The sequence below is a fragment of the Alosa sapidissima genome, chromosome 2 (assembly GCF_018492685.1).
Source record: "Alosa sapidissima isolate fAloSap1 chromosome 2, fAloSap1.pri, whole genome shotgun sequence".
NCBI lineage: Eukaryota > Metazoa > Chordata > Actinopteri > Clupeiformes > Clupeidae > Alosa > Alosa sapidissima.
This window is the reverse complement of record NC_055958.1, coordinates 11,346,479-11,353,807: the sequence shown is the minus strand read 5'-3', so window position 1 is coordinate 11,353,807 and position 7,329 is coordinate 11,346,479.

Here is a 7,329-nt window from a genome sequence, read left to right as displayed (position 1 = left end):
TAACTAGCATGCTAACATGCTAGCATGCTAACTATGCTAACCACGTTACTTAGCTAACTTAGCTAATCATTTTTAGCAGTTTTGCTAAAAATGCTAACTAGCATGTTACCATGCTAGCATGCTAATTATGCCAACCACATGACTTAGCTAACTTAGCTAACTAGCTACAGTGGGTAGGAGTCATAGTTGATGACAAGTAACAGTTACAATGGCCGAACAGTTAGTAGTTTAAAGGGTTAAATTGTTTAACAGTAAAATATTATAGAGAGGACTTTTATTTTGAAACAGTTTTTGGCAGAGGAAGCAGTTGAACAGGATGTGTAGTCTTAATAGGGCCAGTTTGTATGCTTAAAGCCTGAGACTGGCAGTTGGTCCAGGTGGCCCGAACACCTGCCATAGGATTCTAATTGCTTAACGGCTCTATTGTGATGTCATCAGCCCATGTTAAGTCTATGGGGAAATTTTGACTAGTTTTTAATTAATAGTTTAAAAAGTATAAAAGTTACAAAGTTGAAAAATACAAAGCCCACATGTCCTAAGTAAGACCTACGTAACATAGTTTGAATGAAGTTTCTACATTAAACGGTTTAAGCTGCATTAACTGCGTTAGAAGAAGAAGAATAAGAAGAAGAAAAAGCCTTGGAAGAACAGTACAGTGCATTTTCATGCACTGTAATAACTAGAAAACGCAATTCCAGGGAATTACCAGTGCATGAAAATGCGAAACATATGGTGTGAAATATATTGTTAAAACAGATGATGTGCTAATTGGCAACCAACATGATGAGGTTTAATATAGTTCAAATGACTGAACTAGGTAGATGAGGTTTAATATAGTTGGAATGACTGAACAGTTAAATAGGTGGATAGTTTAAAAGGTTAAATTATTTGCTAGGTAGACAAAGTTTAATATAGTTGGAATGACTGAACTAGGTAGATGAGGTTTAATATAGTTGGAATGACTGAACAGTTAAATAGGTGGATAGTTTATATAGTTAAATGATTTGCTTGGTAGATAAGGTTTAATATAGTTGAAATGATTGAACGGTTAAATAGGTGGATCATTTAAATAGTTAAATTATTTAGGTAGATAATTGACGATAACTAACAGTTGGAATGGCCCTAATGTTTGCTAGCAGTTATGCTACTATGTTATCAAAGATAATAATGTTAACCAAGTTTTTTTCCTAAAAATGCTAATTAGCATGTTAACTGCTAGCATGCTAACTATGTTACTTAGCTAACTTAGCTAATCATTTTTAACAGTTTTGCTAACTATGCTAACTAGCATGCTAACATGCTAGCATGCTAACTATGTTAACCATGTTACTTAGCTAACTTTGCTAATCATTTTTAGCAGTTTTGCTAAAAATGCTAACTAGCATGCTAACACGTTAGCATGCTAACTCTGCTAACCACGTTACTTAGCTAACTTAGCTAATCATTTTTAGCAGTTTTGTTAAAAATGCTAACTAGCATGCTAACATGCTAACCACGTTACTTAGCTAACTTAGCTAATCATTTTTAGCAGTTTTGTTAAAAATGCTAACTAGCATGCTAACATGCTAGCATGCTAACTATGCTAACCACGTTACTTAGCTAACTTAGCTAATCATTTTTAGCAGTTTTTTTAAAAATGCTAACTAGCATGCTAACATGCTAGCATGCTAACTATGCTAACCACGTTACTTAGCTAACTTAGCTAATCATTTTTAGCAGTTTTGCTAAAAATGCTAACTAGCATGTTACCATGCTAGCATGCTAATTATGCTAACCACATGACTTAGCTAACTTAGCTAACTAGCTACAGTGGGTAGGAGTCATAGTTGATGACAAGTAACAGTTACAATGGCCGAACAGTTAGTAGTTTAAAGGGTTAAATTGTTTAACAGTAAAATATTATAGAGAGGACTTTTATTTTGAAACAGTTTTTGGCAGAGGAAGCAGTTGAACAGGATGTGTAGTCTTAATAGGGCCAGTTTGTATGCTTAAAGCCTGAGACTGGCAGTTGGTCCAGGTGGCCCGAACACCTGCCATAGGATTCTAATTGCTTAACGGCCGTATTGTGATGTCATAATCATAATGTTAAGTCAATGGGGAAATTTTGATAGTTTTTAATTAATAGTTTAAAAAGTATAAAAGTTACAAAGCTGAAAAATACATAGCACCCATGTCCTAAGTAAGACCTACGTAACATAGTTTGAATGAAGTTTCTACGTTAAACGGTTGAAGCTGCATTAAGTGCGTTAGAAGAAGAAGAAGAATAAGAATAAGAAGCCTAGGAAGAACAGTACAGTGCATTTTCATGCACTGTAATAAGAACTAGAAAAGCATTTCCTGAAGGAAATACAGTGCATGAAAATGCAAAAATATGATGTAAAATATCATACAGAGTAAAAACAAACTATATTGGTTGCTAAGTAGATGAGGTTTAATATAGTTGGAATGACTGAACAGTTAAATAGGTGGATAGTTTAAATGGTTAAATTATTTAGGTAGATAGTTGACGATAACTGACAGTTGGAATGGCTCTAATGTTTGCTAGCAGTTATGCCAACTATGTTAATAAAGATAATAATGTTAACAAAGTTACTATGCTAACTAGCATGCTAACTATGCTAACCATGTTACTTAGCTAATTGTTTTTAGCAGTTTTGCTAAAAATGCTAACTAGCATGCTAACATGCTAGCATGCTAACTATGCTAACCATGTGACTTAGCTAACTTAGGTAATCATTTTAAGCAGTTTTGCTAAAAATGCTAATTAGCATGCTAACATGCTAGCATGCTAACTATGCTAACCATGTGACTTAGCTAACTTAGCTAATCATTTTAAGCAGTTTTGCTAAAAATGCTAATTAGCATGCTAACATGCTAGCATGCTAACTATGCTAACCATGTGACTTAGCTAACTTAGCTAATCATTTTTAGCAGTTTTGCTAAAAATGCTAATTAGCATGCTAACATGCTAACTAGCTACAGTGGGTAGGAGTCATAGTTGATGACAAGTAACAGTTACAATGGCTGAACAGTTAAAAAGTTCAGTAGTTTAAAGGGTTAAATTGTTTAACAGTGAAATATTGTAGTGAGGACTTTTATTTTGAAACAGTTTTTGGCAGAGGAAGCAGTTGAACAGGATGTGTAGTCTTAATAGGGCCAGTTTGTATGCTTAAAGCCTGAGACTGGCAGTTGATCCAGGTGGCCCGAACACCTGCCATAGGATTCTAATTGCTTAACGGCCGTATTGTGATGTCATAATCATAATGTTAAGTCAATGGGGAAATTTTGATAGTTTTTAATTAATAGTTTAAAAAGTATAAAAGTTACAAAGCTGAAAAATACATAGCACCCATGTCCTAATTAAGACCTACGTAACATAGTTTGAATGAAGTTTCTACGTTAAACGGTTGAAGCTGCATTAAGTGCGTTAGAAGAAGAAGAATAATAAGAACTAGAAAACTAGTTGGAATGATTGTTGGAAAAAAATGTTAACTAGCATGCTAATATGTTAGCATGCTAACTCTGCTAACCACGTTACTTAGCTAACTTAGCTAATCATTTTTAGCAGTTTTGTTAAAAATGCTAACTAGCATGCTAACATGCTAACTATGCTAACCACGTTACTTAGCTAACTTAGCTAATCATTTTTAGCAGTTTTGTTAAAAATGCTAACTAGCATGCTAACATGCTAGCATGCTAACTATGCTAACCACGTTACTTAGCTAACTTAGCTAATCATTTTTAGCAGTTTTTTTAAAAATGCTAACTAGCATGCTAACATGCTAGCATGCTAACTATGCTAACCACGTTACTTAGCTAACTTAGCTAATCATTTTTAGCAGTTTTGTTAAAAATGCTAACTAGCATGCTAACATGCTAGCATGCTAACTATGCTAACCATGCTACTTAGCTAACTTAGCTAACTAGCTACAGTGGGTAGGAGTCATAGTTGATGACAAGTAATAGTTACAATGGCCGAACAGTTAGTAGTTTAAAGGGTTAAATTGTTTAACAGTAAAATATTATAGAGAGGACTTTTATTTTGAAACAGTTTTTGGCAGAGGAAGCAGTTGAACAGGATGTGTAGTCTTAATAGGGCCAGTTTGTATGCTTAAAGCCTGAGACTGGCAGTTGGTCCAGGTGGCCCGAACACCTGCCATAGGATTCTAATTGCTTAACGGCCGTATTGTGATGTCATAATCATAATGTTAAGTCAATGGGGAAATTTTGATAGTTTTTAATTAATAGTTTAAAAAGTATAAAAGTTACAAAGCTGAAAAATACATAGCACCCATGTCCTAAGTAAGACCTACGTAACATAGTTTGAATGAAGTTTCTACGTTAAACGGTTGAAGCTGCATTAAGTGCGTTAGAAGAAGAAGAAGAATAAGAAGAAGCCTAGGAAGAACAGTACAGTGCATTTTCATGCACTGTAATAAGAACTAGAAAAGCATTTCCTGAAGGAAATACAGTGCATGAAAATGCAAAAATATGATGTAAAATATCATACAGAGTAAAAACAAACTATATTGGTTGCTAAGTAGATGAGGTTTAATATAGTTGGAATGACTGAACAGTTAAATAGGTGGATAGTTTAAATGGTTAAATTATTTAGGTAGATAGTTGACGATAACTGACAGTTGGAATGGCTCTAATGTTTGCTAGCAGTTATGCCAACTATGTTAATAAAGATAATAATGTTAACAAAGTTACTATGCTAACTAGCATGCTAACTATGCTAACCATGTTACTTAGCTAATTGTTTTTAGCAGTTTTGTTAAAAATGCTAACTAGCATGCTAACATGCTAGCATGCTAACTATGCTAACCATGTGACTTAGCTAACTTAGCTAATCATTTTTAGCAGTTTTGCTAAAAATGCTAATTAGCATGCTAACATGCTAACTAGCTACAGTGGGTAGGAGTCATAGTTGATGACAAGTAACAGTTACAATGGCTGAACAGTTAAAAAGTTCAGTAGTTTAAAGGGTTAAATTGTTTAACAGTGAAATATTGTAGTGAGGACTTTTATTTTGAAACAGTTTTTGGCAGAGGAAGCAGTTGAACAGGATGTGTAGTCTTAATAGGGCCAGTTTGTATGCTTAAAGCCTGAGACTGGCAGTTGATCCAGGTGGCCCGAACACCTGCCATAGGATTCTAATTGCTTAACGGCCGTATTGTGATGTCATAATCATAATGTTAAGTCAATGAGGAAATTTTGATAGTTTTTAATTAATAGTTTAAAAAGTATAAAAGTTACAAAGCTGAAAAATACATAGCACCCATGTCCTAATTAAGACCTACGTAACATAGTTTGAATGAAGTTTCTACGTTAAACGGTTGAAGCTGCATTAAGTGCGTTAGAAGAAGAAGAATAACTAGAAAAGCATTTCCTGAAGGAAATACAGTGCATGAAAATGCAAAAAATATGATGTAAAATATCATACAGAGTAAAAACAAACTATATTGGTTGCTAGGTAGATGAGGTTAAATATAGTTGGCATGACTGAATAGTTAAATAGGTGGATAGTTTATATAGGTAAATGATTTACTTGGTAGATAAGGTTTAATATAGTTGGAATGATTGAACGGTTAAATAAGTGGATAGTTTAAATGGTTAAATTATTTAGGTAGATAGTTGACGATAACTGACACTTGGAATGGCTCTAATGTTTGCTAGTAGTTATGCTAACTATGTTAACAAAGATAATAATGTTAACCAAGTTACTATGCTAACTAGCATGCTAACAATGTTAAAATGCTAAGTATGTTAACCATGTTACTTAGCTGACTTAGCTCATCATTTTAAGCAGTTTTGCTAAAACTGCTAACTAGCATGCTAACATGTTAGCATGCTAACTATGCTAACCATGTGACTTAGCTAACTTAGCTAATCATTTTAAGCAGTTTTGCTAAAAATGCTAACTAGCATGCTAACATGCTAGCATGCTAACTATGCTAACCATGTGACTTAGCTAACTTAGCTAATCATTTTTAGCAGTTTTGCTAAAAATGCTAACTAGCATGCTAGCATGCTAACTATGCTAACCATGTGACTTAGCTAACTTAGCTAATCATTTTTAGCAGTTTTGCTAAAAATGCTAACTAGCATGCTAACATGCTAACTATGCTAACCATGTTACTTAGCTAACTTAGCTAACTAGCTACAGTGGGTAGGAGTCATAGTTGATGATAAGTAACAGTTACAATGGCTGAACAGTTAAAAAGTTCAGTAGTTTAAAGGGTTAAATTGTTTAACAGTGAAATATTGTAGTGAGGACTTTTATTTTGAAACAGTTTTCGGCAGAGGAAGCAGTTGAACAGGATGTGTAGTCTTAATAGGGCCAGTTTGTATGCTTAAAGCCTGAGACTGGCAGTTGGTCCAGGTGGCCCGAACACCAGCCATAGGATTCTAATTGCTGTGATGTCATAAAGGCCCAATGTTAAGTCAATGGGGAAATTTTGAGTAGTTTTTAATTAATAGTTTAAAAAGTATAAAAGTTACAAAGCTGAAAAATACATAGCACCCATGTCCTAAGTAAGACCTACGTAACATAGTTTGAATGAAGTTTCTACGTTAAACGGTTGAAGCTGCATTAAGTGCGTTAGAAGAAGAAGAAGAATAAGAAGAAGCCTAGGAAGAACAGTACAGTGCATTTTCATGCACTGTAATAAGAACTAGAAAAGCATTTCCTGAAGGAAATACAGTGCATGAAAATGCAAAAAATATGATGTCAAATATCATACAGAGTAAAAACAAACTATATTGGTTGCTAGGTAGATGAGGTTTAATATAGTTGGAATGACTGAACAGTTAAATAAGTGGATAGTTTATATAGTTAAATGATTTGCTTGGTAGATAAGGTTTAATATAGTTGGAATGATTGAACGGTTAAATAAGTGGATAGTTTAAATGGTTAAATTATTTAGGTAGATAGTTGACGATAACTGACACTTGGAATGGCTCTAATGTTTGCTAGCAGTTATGCTAACTATGTTAACAAAGATAATAATGTTAACCAAGTTACTATGCTAACTAGCATGCTAACAATGTTAAAATGCTAAGTATGCTAACCATGTGACTTAGCTAACTTAGCATAACTACTAAAAATAATTAGCTAACTATGCTAACTAGCATGCTAATATGCTAACTATGCTAACCATGTTACTTAGCTAACTTAATTAATCATTTTTAGCAGTTATGCTAACTATGCTAACTAATAATGTTAACATGCTAACTATGCTAACCATGTTACTTAGCTGACTTAGCTAATCATTTTAAGCAGTTTTGCTAAAAATGCTAACTAGCATGCTAACATGCTAGCATGCT